This window comes from Macrotis lagotis, chromosome 7 (assembly GCF_037893015.1).
Source record: "Macrotis lagotis isolate mMagLag1 chromosome 7, bilby.v1.9.chrom.fasta, whole genome shotgun sequence".
Lineage (NCBI taxonomy): Eukaryota > Metazoa > Chordata > Mammalia > Peramelemorphia > Peramelidae > Macrotis > Macrotis lagotis.
The window spans coordinates 222,724,061-222,744,943 of NC_133664.1; the positions used below are offsets into that span (position 1 = coordinate 222,724,061).

Below are 20,883 nucleotides of genomic sequence, written 5' to 3' on the forward strand. Positions count from 1 at the left end.
CAATATCACTTAAATTAATTTATACATTAGGCAAAAATATCATCCAAATTACCCAGTTTTATAGAACTAAACAAAATAATAATGAAATTCCAATAGAGAAACAGAAGTCAGAACTTCAACGGAATTCATGAAAAAGTAGTATTATCATGCTACAAATTGTATAATCAAATAGTAATTATTAAAACTATTGAAAAGGTTTTAACTATGTAAATTTCACATTTTATTTAAAAGATATTTCATTACCAAAACAAAGTTTTCATTAGGGGGCAGTGAGATCTTTTGCACTGGCTTTAAGACAACAGACTCATGTTCCATTACATAGTTATACCATTATTGTCATATCATTATTCATTAATTCTCTACTTGGTGACATGTAGGTTATTTCCAGGCTACTCATTCTTTGTGATTCTGTCCGTCTCAAAAAAAAAAAGGTCTCTTGCTCACATGTTCCCTATTACCAACCACCACCATCAAAAATTGCCCTATCTTAGCCCTCAGGTCATTATTCCTGGAGTGGCACAATCTGCAAATAAACATCACGTTGTGTACTTTTCCTTTTAGTACAAATGTTAGTGTAAACATTGGCATTTCCCAAAGTTACTGCTTAAAAACAACTAATTCCACTGTTGCAGAAAGGGAGGGAAAAGAGGTTTTTAATCACACAAGGCATGTTGTAAACACACATATTGTTTGCTGAGATTAAAGTGTTTATTGTGGCAATTCAGAATAAAGTTACTGAAATAAATTATTATATTTAGAAAAGAAAAAAGTGGCAGCTGAAAGATTTAAGCTGTGCATTCTGACAAAAATTTGAGTATTATACTACTACTACTATTACTATTTCCCTAATACTTCTTGAAAGAGTACAGAAAATGATTATTTTTTCCAGTGACTAGGTTTGCTTCCAAGTTATTTGTCAACTTAGTGTCATACAGTATGATCTCTGGCTATGTGAGCGGTAAGACACCTTGTTAGAACCTTCTCCAAGTCTATAAAAATGAGCTATGGATCTCCTTGACCTTCATATCATATGCCTTCTTATTTTTGGACTTCCAAACTGGAGTGCTACTGAAGTTAGGTGAGGGATTTCTCCCCATCCTCTAGGAATAGAAAAATGATGAATTTAGGAAAGCATGGGGTAAGCAGTATGTCCTGGCCCAAGTGGACCTAAAGTTACAGAAGTTACTACTTCTGCCATTTTGTTTCCTTTTCTGAGTAAATCAATAAGGATTTATAAAGTCTCTACCAATTACTGGGCACTATGCAAGGGATACAAAGACAAAACTATAATTGTTCTTGCCCTCAAAAAGCTTATATTTTATTCTGTGAAAAAACATGTCCACACATAAATATATGCAAACTATATAGAAAATAAACAACAAGTATAGCACAAATAATGAATTTACTCTCCCAATCTCCTTTTGCACAAATAGTCTAGAGGTAGTCCTGGGACCTTAGGATGTAGTTTTTCAAGTGTTACTGCTCACGAGTCACCAAAAATGAGCTTCCTCCTTTGATTATTAGTTGAAATCAATGTCAGATTTAATTAGTTTTTGAAAAGTGGTAAGAACTAAAGTGACATGTTTAGTACAAAATAACCTCCTCCCTCAATTAAAAAAAATCTGTGATATAATGTCCCACAGGATATAGGGTACTTTCTTTGTTCTTACTGCCGTTATGTAGAAACCCCAAGTGATACTAGAACTGTCTCAAAGATTTTGTAGGTGGTACCAAAAATCAGAGTAATGGTGTGCTTCTGTCTCAAAAGCTCTGAACAGTAAATTATGTGAAATCAATAAGTACCCCTCCAATGAGTAATTTGGTTCCTATTTTTAACATCAATCCCACAATCAACAATCATTCTTTGAGTCAAGAAGGCCTGAAATATTTATTGTGGGCCCAGAGGAAAACATTAAAAAAAATAATGCAATGCTCAGAGCAGAAGGAAAGCTTGAAGAAAACATGGATAGAAGAATTTAATGTTTATTTATACTTAAAAGGCAAATTGCATGCAATATTCACAGTTTCATTCTACTATATATGTGACAATGGTAATTTCATTTGATATTTAAATTCAGATCAAAAATAAATTTTAAAAAATAAATTATCTATGGTAGACAGCATGAACAAAGCACACAGGGAGAAGAGAACCAGAGAAAAATGGAGGATCGAGATTATCCAAGAGAGGGATTAAGCATAAAGCAGATGGCCTAACAACAAAACTATAAAGACAAAAAACCTTGAAAGACTTAAGAACTCTGAAAAAAATACAATGACCAACCGTGATTCCAGAGAACTATGATGAAGTATTCTGCCCACTACCAGAAAGAGAGGTGAATGGACTCACATAGCAGAGAAAGATACATTTTTGGATTTGACCAATGTGGAAAATTATTTTGCTGGACCATATATATTTGTAACAAAGATTTTCTTTTCCTTTACTTTTGTTTTTCAATGAGGGAGTAGAGGTTGAGAGGGAAAAAAGGGTTAAGCATGCAGTTGCCACAAAATAAAATGAAAAGAAAGAAAATAGGGTCATCAGAGCATTTAAACAGGAAGGCCAGAAGGATTCACAAATAGGACAATTTTGATACATATATGACTTCTCAACCTGTCAAAGCTAAGATTAGTGAATGTACTAAAATAGAAAATCAGAGAAATATACAAAAGAGATTTCCTGTTCCATGTATCCCTTTTTCTATTCTACTATTTATATTTATTTGAAAGTCTTCATTTTATTTGGTGCTTAAGTACAGATTAAAAAAAATTTAAACATTGCTTCAGCTGTCTTTACACAAATGTGTAAGATGAAATATTTTTCAAACACATCACTGAGATTTGAAATGGAGCCCATGACTAGACTATGACTTGAAAATATTTTATTTAAAAGGGACAAGATAGTTAAGGGAAGGTGTGAATGAAGTAGAGTAGCACTGTATGTTTAACTGTGTGTGAGCAAATCCAGGTACCAGAAGAGAGAAGGTAGAGAGCATCTATCTGTGTGAAGATCAACAGAAACATTAAAAAAACCAAACAAACATTATTGCTCTACATTAGTACATAGAAATTACTAATTAACAACAGTAATGTTTCAGAGGAAATGCAGAGAAAAATGCTGTAGTATTAAAGTTAAATTGTATTTTTCTGTGCTGATCTTGTGCCAACAAAAAAACCATCTTATCTATTTTGAGAAATGTTATGTTAGAAAAAACTGTCTTGCACTGTCCCTGGGAAAGTTGGTTGCCCTGTGCTTCTATCAAACTTGAGGTAATAAAGGCTATCTTGGGTAGTTCTGTATCTTGTCAACTAGACAGGCCACCCAACCCTGGTGCCAGGAGCATCTTATAAGGATAGGGAGGTAGAGGCCCATAAAGAATATTGAGTTACCTGACAGTTACCCATATTGAGATAATTATCCTTGAGTATCCATTAACTATACTTGTTCCTGTCCCTCTCAGGATGTACCATGCTCTGTTTCCTAATATAAATCTCTTTCTATCCCTACAAGCTGCTAGTTCTCTATGGAGTAGCTCACATGCTAGCTTAGTTTAGTGGTATAATAAAACTTATATGTCCCTCATAACTCTGTGTCTGAGACTCCGGGCAATTCATTCATTCATTTTTCCCTTCCATTCTCCCCACCCTCAACTTCGCTTCATCATTAACATTATTATAGGTCACAAATAGGAAGGATAAATAGATGAATTATTTGGGAAGTAGATCAGAAACCTTGCATAGTAATAGGAGACTGATTCTCTATAGGTCTACTGAAGGTATTCCAAATAGATGAGTTAATAATTTGACTTGCCTTAATGAAAATGTTATCCTTCTGAAGGTATATGAACTTATAAGGTGAACTTCTTTTTTGGATCAAATTCTCTTGTTCAAAGAATTGCTGGAAATGGTGGGAACCAAGTGGAGGGGAGGGAAGGAACAGCTGATAAAATTTAGAATTTATGACATTGAAGCACAGTGGATATAGTCTGATTTTCAACTTAAATTTAAATTTTTAAAGTTTATTTATGCAATTTAAAAATGTCATAGTCATTTCCTGATCATCCTCTTCTCTCCCCTTCCATGAAATAAAGGAAAACAGCTAGGTAGAACCAACCAAAACAGAGCATGTGAAGCTTACCGATCTCACAGTCCTCCACTTCTCTATTAAGGAAAGGAACGTCTGTTTTATCACCTAGTTTAAAGGACCAAGATTAACTATTTCAATGAAGAGTTCAGTTGCCTTTTAGTGTGGTTTTTATTTTCCTTGTCACAGTCACTGTGAATATTCTGCTTATTTCATTTGGCATTAGTTCATGTCAATTTTCCCATGTTTTTCCAAATTATTTATGTATGTTTTATTTGTATGTCTATTTTATATTTTTTGTGTCACAATTATTTCAGAATATGCACACTTGCTATCACAAAAATCAACAATCAAGAAGTATTTAAATGTCTTCTATGTGTTAGATTTAAATTTTAAATTTTAATTTTTTAAACAAATTAAAAAATGAAATATTTTCTGCCCATAGGGATCCTACATTCTTTCAGAAGAGACAACATATATATGTATATGATATATGATATGTATATGTAAAGATATCTCTATCTCTGTGTATATACATATATCTGCAGGAGTAGTGACTAGCAGTTTAGGGAATAGGAAAGGCCTAGTTGGATTTGAAGGAAATTAGGAATTCTGAGAGGCAGAGGTGAGGAGAGAATACCTTCCAAGGCATGGGGAACCTGTACATAGGTAGAGAGATGGGAAATGCAATATCAACTGTGAGGAGCTATAACAACCAATTGACTAATATAGAGAGCACAGTAAGTTATATATAATAAACCTGGAAAGGTAAGTTGTTTGCCCTATATTCTCAAACAGGACTGACATCAGAAGGGTGATGTCTTGACTTGCAAGTAAACTGAAGTTAAATGAGGCAGGGCTGTTTCAAGTCAACTGCCTCCAGATTTGTGGGAGTTCAGTGGTAAGACATAGGTCATGACTGGAGATGACCCTCAGAAAGGTACATTGAAGAATCTGGCATACATAGTACCATAGCACATGCCCAGTCCAATAACATCGATACTATTGGAATTATGATAGAAAAGTTAATCATTATTTTCCAGAATATTTGTGTCAATTCACAATTCCACCAGAACATGTATTAGTGAACTTGACATTCATATCTGTTTGCTGCTGATGGACAGGAGGTAGAAATTCACAGGTGAGTACATGGTCTATAAATAGCAATGAAACCAGTACATAGTTTTGTTTAACTGTTTTTGTGTTTAATACTTGGGGAGTTTAAATGCTTATTGGGACATGTCAAAACATCAATTATAGAAAGCATAGTGCAGGAAGCAGTAAGGCTAGGAAGGACTGCTATAGATAACAAGGGTTTGTCTTAAACTCCACTGGGTAAAAAATCAGGATAGCTGCTTGGAGTTGACGGGATGATAACAATGGAAGATGGAGAGAAGGTAGAATGACTCAATTCTTAATTTAACAACTATTTTCTCTGCCAAACAGTATAACCTTTGGATTATAAAGGATAAGGAAAAAAATGGATAAAAGGGAGTAGAGGTCCAAGGTAAGCAGGGTGCTCTCTAGCCCTTGATAAATGCAAGTTGTCAAGCCACAGATGACCACGTCTCAAGGCACTCCAATCACTGGCACTGGGGTGACACAGAAGTTTCAGTTTTCAAAAAAGTAGGATAGAATCTGCAAAGTATATATAAGTAAGCCTTGCTTTGACTATTGGAAAACTTAGGGAACTAATTATTTAAAGGGATTGTTAATATTAAGAAAGGGGGATTTCTGGGGCCGCATTCAGTCTTCAAGATTCTGAGGAATTGTCCCACAGATAAGGACTGACTCTGCTTGGCCCGGAGCACAGAACTGAAGGAAATAGTAAAAGGTGAAAGAGCATCAGCACGTGGCTCTGAGGAAGAACGCCCCCCCCCCCCGGACGCTTTGGGAAGCCCTGGCGGGGGAGGAGAGGGCTGGGGGGACAGCGGGAAGAGAGCTTGCATTGGGGTGCCTTCGGCAGAACTGGGCTGGGGAGACGCAAGTGATGATAACAGCATCGTCTGGTGGGAGGAGACTGCAGGACCACGTGACTTAGAGGTTCACTTCCGGAACCCGCCCGAGGCCTTCTTGCCCAGGGCTCTCGTTCCTCTTCCTGATTCTCCCTCATCTGACCGGAAGTAGAACCGTCAAGTGTTCCAGAGCCCAAGTGAGGAGGAGGATGATGATAATAAACACCCCATGACTAACAAGGGCTTTATATACATTGTCCCATTGGACCCTCATAATCGTCTTCATAAATAAATGGCTCAGCAGGCAGAATTGGAATTCTGACTCAGTCACTATAACAGTTTGCCCAACCAAAATATGCGGATAATTTCAGCACCTGCCTGCCCAGAGGTTTGGGGAAGCTCGAAAAAGACCACACAAATACGGTGCTTTTGAGACACTAATAAGAGTATCCCGATTCTCAGCAAGGAAGGGTTGACAGAACGCAAGGTAGCAGAATGGGTGGGAGGGTGGGGAGATCCGGTTAGCTTGGGCGCCGAGTCCGCCCAATCCTGCAGGGGCAGCAGAAACACACCGCGACGCTGAAAAGTTTTTTTTTTTTTTTTAATTCCCTCCTCCATCCTCGCTGCAATACGCTGCTCCCACAGGTCTGGCAGACTACCCCCCCCCCCCCCCCCGCCCCCTGCACTACCTTCTTCCTCTCTCAGGTGGGACCTTCATCCGGAAACAGCCCAGCGCCAAGCCCCTCTTCCCAGCTGACCTTGCAGCTTCCGCCCTCCCCAGCTCCCTCGCTTCCGATTAACCCGGATCCGTTCTCGGTGCCGACCCTGGGCGCCTGAGCGGTCGCTATAGGCTGGGGGAGGGGGGGGCGCTCTCGGAGGCGGTTGAGTGAGTCCGGCCAAACGGCCCGTCCGCAGGCCCGGTGAGTGCGGTAGGAGGGGATGGTCTGTGGGGGACAGGGAGTAGGGGGTCTCTGACCGTCCTTGCCCCGGGCGGCCGCGCTCCCAGCATCCGGAGCCCCGCGGAGCCGGGTTTAATTATACCGTAGTTGCAGCCCGGCGGGGCCGAGCGCGCGGGGCCCGGATAAGCTGATGCTGCCGGCGGCAGAGGCCCGGGCGCCTGCCGGGGAGCGAGTCTGGTGATGGCGGGGCGGGGTGGGGTGGGGGGATACATCTTTTCTTCCTATATGGTACTTGGATTCTTTTAGCCATTGTTCTATCATTTTCTTAACAGAGGGCACACACCTTGTTTCTAGTTATTGTTACCATAAAAAATAATGCTGCCATAAATGGTTACACTTGAGACTTTTCTCTTGTTCTCTGCTTTGAGTGGGCCCAATAATGGGATCGCTAGATCAAGGATATTGAAATTAGTTCTGTCATAATTCCAAATTATTTTTCTTTATATAGTAGGAAGCTATTAGGCTTTATTGACATGAACAGACCCGTGTTTAAGGAAAATCACTTTGGCAGCCATATGCAGGTTGAACTAGAATATACAGAGATTTGACCCAGGAAGAACAATTAGAAAGCTATTTCAATATCCTACACGAAAGGTGTTGAAAATAAAGTTGTGAGTGTGTGAGTAGAAAGGAGATGAGAAGAGAATGTTGAAGAGGAAGAAATGACAAGATTGGACAGCTGATATGTCCAGTGAAGTCAGTCATTGATAATAACACCAAGATTATGTGGTAGACTGAAAGAATGCTAGTACCTTCAGCAGAAATAAGGAAGTTTGGGCAGGGCAATGATTAATTCAGCTTGAGATCCCTTATAATAAATGTGTTTAGTCAAACAAAACAAGTTTCTGGATTAGCTGGACAAAAAATATTTCTCAGTTTGAATTCAGTGTTTTATTTTGTTTTACTTTTTTGAAAGATTTTATTTATTTTGAGTTTTACAAATTTACCCCTATTCTTGCTTCCCTTCCTCCACAGAAGACAGACTGCTAGTCTTTACATTGTTTCCATGGTATACATTGATCTAAGTTGAATGTATTACCTTCAATTTAGGAAAAAAACGTTATTTTTTAAATGTAATTTTGCTAAAAATAAAGTATAAGAGATAGCAAAATTACATAAAAAAACAGTTTTTTTTCTAAATTGAAGGTAATAGTCTTTGGTCTTTGTTCAAACTCCACGATGCCCTCTCTGGATACAAATGGTATTCTTCATCGCAGATAGCCTAAAATTGTCCCTGTTTGTTGCACTGGTGGAATGAGCAAGTCTATCAAGGATGATGATCACCCCCATGTTGCTGTTAGGGTGCACAGTGTTCTCCTGGTTCTACTCATCCCACTCAGTACCAGTTCATGCAAATCTCTCCATGCTTCCCTGAATTCCCATCCCTCCTAGTTTCTTTTTTGGTTAATATGACTTTATTTATACATTACTAAAATATTCTTTGCCGAGTCCGGAGGAGGGAAGCCAGGCCGACATCAATATGATGCATAAGCTGGTTCGTTTATTGATCACAGGATACATACTTTTATACTCTACATTTACGTAATCAATTACATAAGCGTTTTAGCAAGCATTTTTTCACATGCATACCTTGTGTATGTCTTAGGTGATTGTTTTGAGAACCAAACAGTGTTTTGCTAAACAGAGAGAAGATTGTTTTGAGAACCAGTGACTTGATAAACAAAGTGCAGAAGGTAATTATCTCAGAATATGTTATCTATCTGGGCCTGGGAATGTACCTCCTAGCTCACACATGCAGCTACTCCCTTGTCTAAGCTCTGAAGCACATCTTGCTTGTTAAAGCACATAACTATTTCTGTGTTAACCCTTCATAGCTCTTAGCCTGGAATACATATGACACAACAATTCTTGTTTAAGAGTAAACATAATACCCCCTCCCCTGCAAAAATATAGACCCTCATGAGAAATAAAGTAAAAGAAAGAGAAAAAAATGTGTTTCAGTCTGTTCTGATACCATCAGTTCTGTCTCAGGTGGATCACATTCTTTATCATAAATCCATCACAGAAGTTACTTCCATATTTTTCCACAGTTGCTGTTAACTGATTGTAATTTCCTCCATCCATTCCTCTCCATTACCATATATTGTATTTTCTCTCTTTTTACTCTGTCCCTCTTCTAAAAATGTGGTGTAGGGTAGCTGAGTGGCACAGCAGACAGGGCCAAGAGGCCCTGAGCCCACATACCACCTCAGAGACCCAGCAACTACCCAGCCCCATGGTCTCCAACAGGCCACCCAATTCCAGCACCTTGCAAAAAGTAAAAAAGAAAATGTTATATCTGACTATTCTTTCCTATCATCTACCTTCTCCTCTATCACCCACATCCCCCCCTTCCCCTTGCTCTCCTTTTTACTCTAGATGTCTGTAACCTATTTAGTGTGTATGCTGTTTCCTCTCTGAACCATTTCTGATGAGAGTGGAAGTTCCCTCATTCCCCCCTCACCTTCCCCCTTTCCCTCTCACCTTCCCCTTTCCCCCTCACCTTTCCCCTTCCATATCATTGCAAAAGCTCATTGCAAAAAAAAATCTTTTATATGACATATCTTAGCCTATTCCACCTCTCCTTACTCCCCATACATTTCCCTTTTAGTCATTGACTCCATTTTTACAGTATATTATATCTTCAAATTCAACTCTCCTGTGCTTCATCTATAAAACCTCCTTCTACCTGCTTTATTAAATGTGAAGGTTCATATGAGTATTGTCAGTATCATTTTTCTATGCAGGAATACATGCAGTTCATCATCATTAAGTCCTTCATAGTTTACCCTTCTCCTCCACTCTCTATGTTTCACATGAGTCCTGTACTTGAAGGTCAAACTTTTTGTTTGGCTCTAGTTGTTTCAACAGAAACATTTGAAATTCCCCTGGTTCGTTGAAAGTCCATCTTTTTCCCCTGGAAGAAGATGTTCAGTTTTGCTGGGTAGTTGATTCTCAGTTGCATTCCAAGCCCTTTTGCCTTCCAGAATATTATATTTCAAGCCCTACAAGCCTTTAATGTAGTTTCTGTTAAGTCCTGGGTGATCCTGACTGCAGCTCCATGAAATTTGAATTGTTTCCTTCTGGCTGCTTGTAATATTTTCTATTTGACTTCGGAGTTCTGGAATTTGGTCATAATATTGTCACAGTTTTCCAGGTTACCTTGGACTGGAGAGTAGCTTGGATCTTTCTGTGGGTTCTGTCTCTCGAAAATTTAGAGTCATAATTTTAAGATTTTTGAAATATTTTGGAGAGCACCTAGGAGAGGTTCTTCTACTGTCGCCCTCTTGACTCCACCCCTCAGTGTTTTATTTTTCAAGATGTCTAATAAACAGCCAATAAGCATTTTAAAAGCTTTTTATTATATAGCAGGGACTATGCTAAGTAAGTGCTGGGAATAATGATATAAGAAATGTAATATAAATCTGAAAGGAGATGAAGGTTTCCAAAGAATATATTATTACTAAAAAACATAATTGAAGTGACATCATTAATTATCAATTCAAATACCTAGTTTGACTCTACAAAATGTATATGAGAGTTATTTCCAATGGTTATTGACCTTGAAAATAAATACGGTAGCTCTCTTTCACCTTCCAACTTCCTGTTGAATCCCTGGTCAACTGGCCTGGCTAGTTCAATCAGTAATCCATATGCTCTTCTCTTTAAACTCTTCTTAACTTTTCTATCTCTTTCTTAATGTGTTGTAACTTCTTTTAATAAATATCTACTTTCTTTCCAAAACTTGCATTCCCTAGTCTGAGTTGCGATTCATCATGAGGCAGAACCGAACCTAAGAAACAAACCACTGACTACAGAGGGACTTTGTAACCCAGAAACAAGGAAGTTCTGGGAGGTGACAGATCCTCTGGAGGAACCCAGAAATTTTGGTTTCCTCTTTCTTTGTCATATAGCTCCTACCACTCCCAGCCTCTCTGAACTGCACAGGTGAGTCAACTGAGGCAACTTGTCACTTTGCCCCGCAGGATACCAGCCCTCATCCCAGGAGTGTGACCAGAATAAGTTGGCCAGAACTGCAGCTGCCTATACATGAAATCCCTGCAGAGGATTCCTCTGGGCCCCTTCATAATAACTGTCTGATTCTTCAGAGAAATGTCCACATTTTCTGGAATATCCACAGTCTGGTTGCTTGGAATGGTCTTCATCCTGATCATTAAGACTATACAAAATTTCTTAGTACTTGCAATCAGAATGTTATTTAGTGTATCTCTGATTATCAATGTCATTTGAGTTAAAAGTGGATAAATATGTTTGCTAAAAGTTTTGACAATTGGCATGAAAAATATCCTATACAAAGTTCGAGTGAAATGGATTTTTTAAAGAGTAGATTCTCCAGAGGTTATATTGATTACTTGAAGTCATGGAACCCTCTTCAATGAGATCCACAGCCACAAAAATGAGATTTTTCCTGGTAATCTCTACAGTAAAAACTAAGTAATTAAAAAAAATATATCCTGCTCAGATTATCAGGTGCCATTGGATAACATGGATTAGAGAAGGGCCAATCTTGAATAGGTATTTTAGTTGGATGGTAAATGGGACCAGATTTACAGGAGCATACCAGACTTCATTATTTGAGGAAATGCATAGCACTCTTAATTATCCCAAGCTTTTTTGGGGATAAGGTAGAAGTCAAACTAGATCTCTAAGATTCCTTCCCCATTCTAAGATTTTGTGGTTCAATGAAACTTCACACTCAAATGTTTTGGTGGGCTCCTTTTTGGTGTTGAGGGGCTCTACTGCTAGCTTTAATTTCCCCCGGGGTCTGCTCTTCACTATGATTCTCCTTTACCAAGGACTGAACTCTTCAAAACCATCAGGTGAAGTTCCTATTAATTTGTGGAGAGTGTAGACTTATCACTGACATTGTCACTTCACAAGTTCTAGTCTTCAGCTCCCCCAACGTGAAAGCCCAAAGTCCAGAGAGTGCTTAAACTTCCTTAGAGACTCCTTAGTGGAGAACTGTTGGTTTTTCCATTGGGTTCTTTCAAGTTCTTGACTGCCTTCTAACTTCCTGGCTGTAATACTAAGGCAGTTTACTTGCAATGCCATATTTCCTCTCTTGGCTCCTTTGTCTCAGCCGCTTTAGTTACTACAGGCTTCTGGATACCTCTCTTTGCACTCCTAGATGCAATAAAGATGTATACTATAGTTTCTCTCTTTATTTCCTAATTATTATACATCTTGCTTTTTTTTGTAGAGTGCATATGGGAATTAGGTTGTTCTTTCCTACTCTTGCAATCTTGATGCAAGGCCTGATTACTAATACTCTATTCAACTGACCCCACCTTTTACAAAGATAAACTTAAATAGTAGATAGTGATACTATATTGAGCATCCTGTATCAGGAGTCAGTAGTCTTGTCCACCGAGAAAGCAGATAATATAATGAGGCTCAAGGATGACTCCTTTTATAATTTTAGATCAAGAATAGGAGAGTGATCAACAGTTGTATGTTGCCTTAGGCATTGTGTTAAATGTCAGTGCTATTTAAATTTAAATGACAATGTTATTTAAAGGGCTAGTTAGTTTATGTTCAGAAAGTATAAAAGAACATTTAAAATTTGCTTTTCAGATCTGAATCTGATGCAAGTCTTACCTCCCGTGGAGACCTTCTTCCCTTTAAGTATACAATTTTTAAAGTGAAAGGTAAAAGCAAAATCCAGAGGACCCTTGACTCCTTGATTGTTGGAGTCTGACTTCTGAAGTATCCTTAGAGTTAGGAACTGTGATTTGGAAGAGAACTGATGGATAAATGGATGATGGAAACAACTGAAATTTACTACAGGAAGACATTTTGCTTGATATTTTAATTTTCTTTTTCCCTTTCTTCAGTTTTTTTGAGATCTTTGTATTTATTTCATTGCTCCCTAGTGAAAAACCAGCATCAGGGTGCCTGAGAATCAGCAATCAAGCTTTAAAAACTGTAAGAGTCTTCCTACCTTCCCCGATGGAAGTCCTTTGTTGTATTTTGGGTAGGTAAGTCTTTGAGTTCCTTCTACTTGGGTTTTTATGCATCTTTTAAAAATTTTTTTAATTTAAGGCAATGGGGTTAAGTGACTTTCCCAAGGTCACACAGCTAGGCAATTATCAAGTGTCTGAGGCCGGATTTGAATTCAGGTCCTCCAGACTCCAGGGCCAGTGCTCTGTTTACTGTGCCACCTAGCTGCCCCCTTTCTATGAATCTTTGAGGCTAATTGGAAATAGAAATTTATAGTGACCAAGACTAGAAATTACATGGGTCCATAGCTGTCACCATTTGTGTTGTGGTAGAACCTCACCTTCATAATAAAATTTGTAAAAGCTTTAGTAATTCTGTAAAATTAAATTGAAATTACAGCCTAATGTAGGCAGCTAGGTGGCACAGTAGACAGAGCACTGACCCTGGAGTCAGGAGGACCAGAGTTCAAATCTGGCCTCAGACACTAGATAATTGCCTAGCTGTGTGACCTTGGGCAAGTCACTTGACTCCATTTCCTTAAATAAATAAATTAAAAAAAAAGAAATTGCAGCTTAAGGTAGGAGAGTTCTGTTAGCTCAGAGATAAAATCATTGCCAGTTAAGTGAATTCTGAATGTAAAAAATTCTCATTCAGTTTACTTAAGTGTATGTAGTAGATGTGGGTGTATCTGAGTCTATTACTGCCTTTCTGTATCTTATAAAAAGCAAGAGTTATACCTCAGACTTGCCGAATACAGTGCAATAATTGTCTGTACAAGAAGAGAGAAGGAAAGAATAAACGATTTTTAGGTATGAGTTTGTAACATCTTACAGCTTTGTTAGAGTGAGAAGGCTGGTAATAAGAATGTATTAAGTGAGAATTTGAGGAGGAAGGAAGTGGATTCACCTACTTCATTTATGCTAAAGATGAACCTAATTTAAAGATAACATCATATCAAGAAGGGAGATAGAAGATCATTTTCTCTTTGCCTTTCCCTGACTTTTGTTTTTCTCGTTGCCATAGTTATAATCTGTGGGAAGCTATTCTGTTTGAATACTGTGGATTGCAGATCATTTGGGAAGAGATATAAAAATAAGAAAACTGGACTTTACTTCCTCAACTCGTTCTTTTTTTTTATTATTATACTGATTCATTTACTCCCTTGTATCAACATTTTTAGTGACTTCTGACTGCTTGTAGAATAAAATCTACATTTATCCAATTATGTTAATGATCTAGCTCACATCTAGCATTATTCTTTTTTATTTAAATATTATTTTGTTTTATTTTTCCAATTACATACAAAGATAATTTTCAACATTCTTCTTTTTTTGTAAACTTTAGAGTTCCACATTTTTCTCCCTCCCTTCTTTCCCTCCCCAAGACAGCCACTTATCTGATATATTTTACATATGTACAATTATGTTTAACATGTTTCTATATTAGTTATGTTGTAGCACTATTATTTTAGTCTGCATTTCTAACCATACTGGATTATTCTATTCCTCAGTTTTGCCCTTCTTTTTCCTATTCCTGTCACTATATTCATTCTATTCTTTATATTTCCCAAACTCTTTCTGTCTTTCAGTGTTAGGTCTGATAATTTGCACTGCCTCTAAGGGAAAGCCTTGACCATTCTGTTGGAAATTATTTTTTCCTTCTCTGAGTTCCCTTAATGCCTTTTCTTTTTTTGTATCTCACATACGATAATTATTTTAGGAAATTGTTAGTAGGTGGGGAAATTTTGTTCAAATCCAGCCTCAGCATTTTCTAGCTATTTGATCCTGGGCAAGTTACTTGAGCTTGTCTGCCTCAGTTTCCTCATCTGTAAAATGGGGATGATGATGATAAAAATAGCTCCTAACTTCCAGATATGTTGTGAGAGTCAGATGAGTTGATATTTGTAAAAAACCTTGGCAAAGTGCCAGGCACATAGGAAGTGCTGCTTAAACATTAGCTGCTGCTGCTGCTGCTGCTACTGCTGCTACCTATTAGAGGATCATTTTTCTTGAAAACAGAAGCCATACTTTATTTATCTTTCATACTGCCTTGGGGGGGGTTGCATGGGATTAATGAATGGTTTTGTTTTCTTGTTGCAAGGTATTAATTGTCTCTCCCAAATTTTTAAGCTCCTTCCTTATTTCTTGGAGGAAGTCTTTCTATGCTGGAGACCAGATTGTATTCTCCTCAGAGGTTCCAGGTCTCTCTGAGTTGGGGTCTTTCCCTTCCAGGAATTTTTCTATGGATCCACCTTTCCGCTGACCCTTTGTCATTATGCTAAGACCTTGAGTTGGGGGGGGGGGGCTGGTTCACCTGGGCTTGGGATCACTAAAGGCTTTACTGAGTGCAGTTTCTACTGGCCAGCCAGAGGTGCTGGTTGCTTTCTCTGGAGTGTCTGTGACCTTGGTTTGGAGGCCTTCTCCCTTTGCCCGAAGGGAGGAGTTGGAACTATTGAATTCTTTTGCCTTCAATCAGTGGTGGGCTTTACCCTGGCCTGAGGTCATTCCTCAGATGGGCTGGTTCTTTTGCTCACACACTTGGGCCTGAGGCAGAAGTAGTTTGCAATTGTTTGTTTTGGAGGAGGCTTCAGTGCAATGGAGGTGGGCTCAGAGTTTCTCAGACCGGAGGAGCCCAGGGATAGCGTCCACAACTCTCCTGCACCAGACCTCTCCCCACCGCCCCTTCCCCAAGCTCCAGGGGGACAGCACCAACACTAGCTCCTCTGCTTCCCTGTGGACCCAAGCCCCCTTTGTACAGCCCTATCGCTGATCCAGCAGGTCCGGCTCTCGGGCCCTCAGACTGCCGGTTCCAATTCAGCTTTCAGCTGTTACTCTGGCTGATCCGGGTCTGATACTCACCCGCCCAAATTCTACCAAAGCTGCAGCGGGAGACAAATCCTGAGGTAAATGCTCTTTCTCCTGGCTTTTCTCTCTGGGTTCGGTGAGTCGGACTTCCTCTAAGAGGTTTGTTTCATGTGATAGATGGGGAAGAGATCAGGAGACTCTAGAACTGTGCCTGTTTTCTCTCCGCCATCTTGGCCAGAAGTCCCTGGGATTAATGAATGAATTGAATGAGATTTTTAGGTGGAAAGTGTCCTTAGACAGGGAAAGAAAAATTTGTGTGTAGTGGGAAGGAAGAACTCCAGATTTCTTCTTGGTTCCTTGGAGTGTATTTTTTTCATCTCTGAAATTTGACATGTTAATTCTCTTCTTTTTGCTTAAAAGTAAAGTATTAGGGATAACAAGTGATGGTGGGAATACAGAAAAAAATTAATTTAATTTACCTGCTTTCCGTTTTCAATACCAGTACACAGCAGATGAGTATCAAGCTATCCAGAATGTGCTGAGACAAAGGCTGGGCCCTGAATATATCAGTAGCTGACAACCTGGGGGTGATCAAAAGGTAATAGAAAAATCATGTCTTGTCAAAGCATACCATTTTCACTTAAAAAAATTTTTTTTTCAGTTTTTCCCTTTTTCTGATTCTTTTTTTCACAATATGACTAATAGGGAATATGACTTTATATGCATAACTTATATCAGATTAGTTGTTTTTTGGGGGAGGGAGGGAGAAGAATGTGGAACTCAAAAATCTTAATGAATGCTGAAAATTTTCTTTCCATATAATTGGAAAGAAATAGAATGAGAAAAGAAATAAAAAAACCCAAGAAAGTCATGTATCAAAAACTGTCATCTCTGTGATCTAAGCAGAATATGGGACTCTTGGAAGCTTCTCTTCTTTTCTAGTGCCTTCTGTGTCCAGTAGACCCAGATGATCACTTCTCTTGTGATCATAGATACATTCCAGTCCCTGAGAGAAAGGTGCTTATGGCTTCTGAGACCTGACTGAATGTCTCTTAATTTCTTCCTGTTTCATCTCCTCCTACCATTTACTATCTACTTTAACTTTTGATATTTAATCTGTTTTCTGGTTAATTTAATCTATCTTCTTTTGGAAGATGCTGTACTGGCAATTGAAGGATATGTGACCTTTTTATTTCCTTACTTTTCCTCCCCCAGCTCACCCCACAAGGTTATTATAAGGATCAAATTTGAATTCTCTTTGATGTACCTTTGATTTTTGCTTTATGTTTTTTTTAACCCTCTCATGGATTTTTGTCACCGTGAACTGTCCTAAGATTAAGACTCCTGAGCAGGTTGTACATACATTATCTATTGGTCGGTAGATCTTTTGCTTTCAGATTCCTCAGTCCAAGCTGTGACCCTGAAGTCTTCAGGATCATTTCGTCCATCACCAAGTCAATGGCAATTTCTCCGCCATAGTGCTATCAGAAGATAGTGGTTGCCATCAAATTTCTTACCTTGGCCAGGAGCAGAAAGACTTGGTACTGAAATGGCACCATCGCTGGTAAAAGCTGAATACAGGTTCTTGCTGGAGGGAGATGGTTTAAGGGGCTGTAACAACTGGTTCTTCCCAGTCTCTGGGATGCTGCCAGGAGGGTGGAGGGTCTACTGGGGGTTCAAAACTGAAGTTGCATTCTGAGCAGGACAGGTTGCCTGTGAAAAGACAGCATGGCATCAGGAACAAGGGGAAGTTTTAGTAGTTCAATCTTCCCACTGCACTCCATAGATACTGGTAGGTAGGCTACAAAGAGACAAATGGGAATGGACTGCATGAAATACTAAATTAATCAGTAGAAAACCAAAATAAGAAATCATATGTTTTGACTGGGGGGGGGGGCGGTGTGGGAATCAGAGAGAGATGGGGATGGGAGATGTTGTAGAATAAGAAAGAACAAAGGTTTTATTGACTGGAAGAACAGGAGTGAAGTGTGAAGTAACCCATGCCCTCCCCTCAATCCTGACAGTAAGTCAGGAGGTTCCCTTTATAAACTACTTAAGAATATTTTTAAGATGGATTTCCCAGAGTGGTTCACAAGTCTGAGTCAGGTAAGAAAGGGCAGCTGCAGGGCAAGGGAAACATGCAATTTTCTAACTGATAAAGTTGACTCTGAATAGGTTGAAAAGAATATTCCATTTTTCCCTATTGAGAATGACACTGAAATATGATACAACTAGATTTCCAAGATATGCTCTGCCTAATTTTTCTTCTAAGGAGGCATTTGCTAAGTCAGATGTAAAACTAGTAAAATGGTGTAGGTGGCCATTGAATACCAAGAAAATTTTGGCACCCTACTTCTTGGCAAATGTCACACTGGTGGCAGTAGCTTGATCCAGTATCCTGTAAGTGACCCCCTTTTCTCATCCCTGGATATATCTCTCCTGTTTAACAAGTTTGTCAAGCACTTGCTGGTTTATTTGGAGAGTAGGTGAGCTTAGCAGATGGCATCACTTAAGCATTTTTCTATCAGTATGTGCTATGAGCTGATCCTGTGATGGTTGAGGAAATGGATTAGAGCTATCCGTCACAACACACTAGGCCTGAAGGGTAGGTCTCTAAGGGAGAATGTCTATAAGAAAGGTGGAAAAGAAACAGAATTGCTTTATCAGCATAATCCTTTAAAACCAGATAATACTTTTCATAATTTTACTAAGATTAGTTCTCATTACAGGGGATCAACATGAACATTGTTAAGATGAAGAATGGCCAGTTCTTCACCAATGGCCATTCACAGAGCATGTACAACAAGCCATCACACTTGGTGTTAAGTAAAAACTATTCAGCAGGAAAAGAACTATGCTACGAAATGACTTGGTATGCATTGTTTTATGATATTTATTTTGTTATTCATATGTGATACTTTAATGTATTATATTACCTTCTGCACACACAAAATCTAAGTATTAATAAAATCCATTCTCAAGATACATATTTCCTTTGAATAATGTCATCAGAAGAAGGTCACTTCAAATAAAATAAAGTCCCAAATAATATACTAACAAGACTTATATGCCTACCCTCTGTGACATGTCAATTAAGTTTCTCTCTTATTAGAATTACTACTCAACACTTATTCAATGAAAAGAAAGGCTAATATTTAAAAAAAAAATTTTAAACCCTTCTGAAAGAATGGTTCAGTTGCTAGCAAAGCTGAGGAGTACTCTCAAATAGACTTTTTCCATTGGTAATTTCAATGTGAATAATGTTTAATAAAGCCATTCATTAAGGCCATTTTTAAGGGCAAAATGAAGGCAGGAAAGGGGAAGCTGAGAATAAATTGTAAAAATTCTTTTAGAAAATTGACCTCTGAAAAGCAAAAATATTGAAGCGATAGATCCATTCAACAGCCTCTATACTAGAAGAAAAGGGAAAAACAACTAAGGGAGAAGGCATTTTTACCCTGTTCCAGTAGGGGGAATTTCCTAAAGAACTTGTTGTCTTTGCTTTTAGTGGGTCTCCTCCCTGAGAGTGGGGCAGTTAGGGAAATGAAGACTGCAAGGGACCCTTTGCCCAATTTGGTATTTAAACATTTGATTTCATGATTCTGTGGACTCTGTAGGTCCTGGATCTCTTTAAGGTGTCTAAGGGTAAAGGACAGACTTAAGAATATACTCACTCCTAACTCACTGCTATATAACTTCAATTTGATAAAAAATGGCAAGCAAGCACATTAAAATTTGTGAATCTAGGCCCTTAGAATTATCTTGAATGTAAATACTTCACTTACTCTAAAACTTTTTTCCCTAAAAACTATTTTCCCAATGATGAAAATTACAATTTTTCTTCCCCATCTTCTCCCACCCCAATTTAAAATTTTTTCATTTTTCCTGATTCCTGAGACCAATGAAGGCAAATATGGGCCAATTATTACCTAGAGAGCCCTCACTACAGACATTCATCCATCAGAGGTCAATTTTAGTGTTTGATAAAGTTTGTAAGATGGAATCAGGAAGACCTGTATTCAATCCTGCCACAGGTACTTATTAGGTATATAGGGCCTGGGTCTCTGTTACCTCCTGTCTGCTTCAAGTTCCTCAACTGAAAAATGGTGGTAATAATAGCACCTATGTTATTATGAATATCATATGAAATAATATTTGTAAAGCATTTTGCCACTTTAGAGGACCATATGGAAGCTAGCCATTATTATACAGACAACTAGGTGGCTCAGAGGATGGAGTGCTGAACCTGGAGTGAGAAATACCTAAGTTTAAATCTGACCTCAAACACTTGCTAGTTTTATGACATTGAACAAGCCATTTAACTTATCTGCCTCAATTTCCCCAATTATGAAATGGGGAACTATCTCCCAGGGTAATGGTGAGAATTGTAAAACAAGTATGTCTAGCTACATAGCAACTGCTTAAATAGATGTACCCTTTCTACAGTGTGTAAGGCAGGCTGGTGGTAGCTAAGACAAGTATATATAATGAAGGCTCAAAGAAATAGTATCTCTCAAAAAAAGCATACTTGTGAGCAGAAGTAGTAATTTGTGAATGAGAGAGTTTAATGAGTTTAATCCAGGATTCTTTGAAATCAGAGGTTGGTTTCCCTAACTATCCTTTCAATAGTCTGTTTGTTCTCTCCACCAGCCCCTTGGACTGGCCATGATAGGCACAAGGTAAGTGCTGATGGATGCCCCTAGTTTCTGAGATTGCTTTAAGCCCCTGACTTGTAAAATGAGTACCCTGATCAGTATGAATTTCCCCTGAAACTTCCCAATAAGGAATGGTCTATTTACATAAAATTTTTCCTACCACTCCATTTGTTTTTGCTTTACAGAGAAAAACTTTTTCCCAACTAGAAAACATTTAGGCCACAGCTAATGTGTACTTACCACTTCTTTAGTTGTTTTCTCTGATATTCCCTACCAGTCTTGAGAACCAAGTTTCATGACTAATGTTGCTGATGGGGGAGATCAACTCGCAGTTTATGTTTCTAAAGTCCTGTTTCTGGGTCTTGAGTACATACTTATGATTTCCCATTGGCATACTGTCTCTGGAGAGGTTAAGGCTTGTGCTTTTGTTAAAATCACTAGGTCGATTGGTGGAGGTGCAGGGAGTAT

The 20,883-nt window shown here is 38.6% G+C and overlaps 1 long non-coding RNA gene across 4 annotated transcripts; it reads left to right on the forward strand.

Moving 5' to 3' along the window:
- Positions 1-6,727: 6,727 nt before the first annotated feature.
- Positions 6,728-18,743, forward strand: LOC141493527 (uncharacterized). 4 transcript variants are annotated; one of them, XR_012470238.1, is made up of 2 exons: positions 6,728-6,956; positions 8,602-18,743. It is a non-coding gene; the product is annotated as an uncharacterized LOC141493527 (long non-coding RNA). The 4 variants fall into 4 exon arrangements; XR_012470237.1 differs by having other exon boundaries at positions 10,754-18,743; XR_012470240.1 differs by having other exon boundaries at positions 12,890-18,743.
- Positions 18,744-20,883: the final 2,140 nt, after the last annotated feature.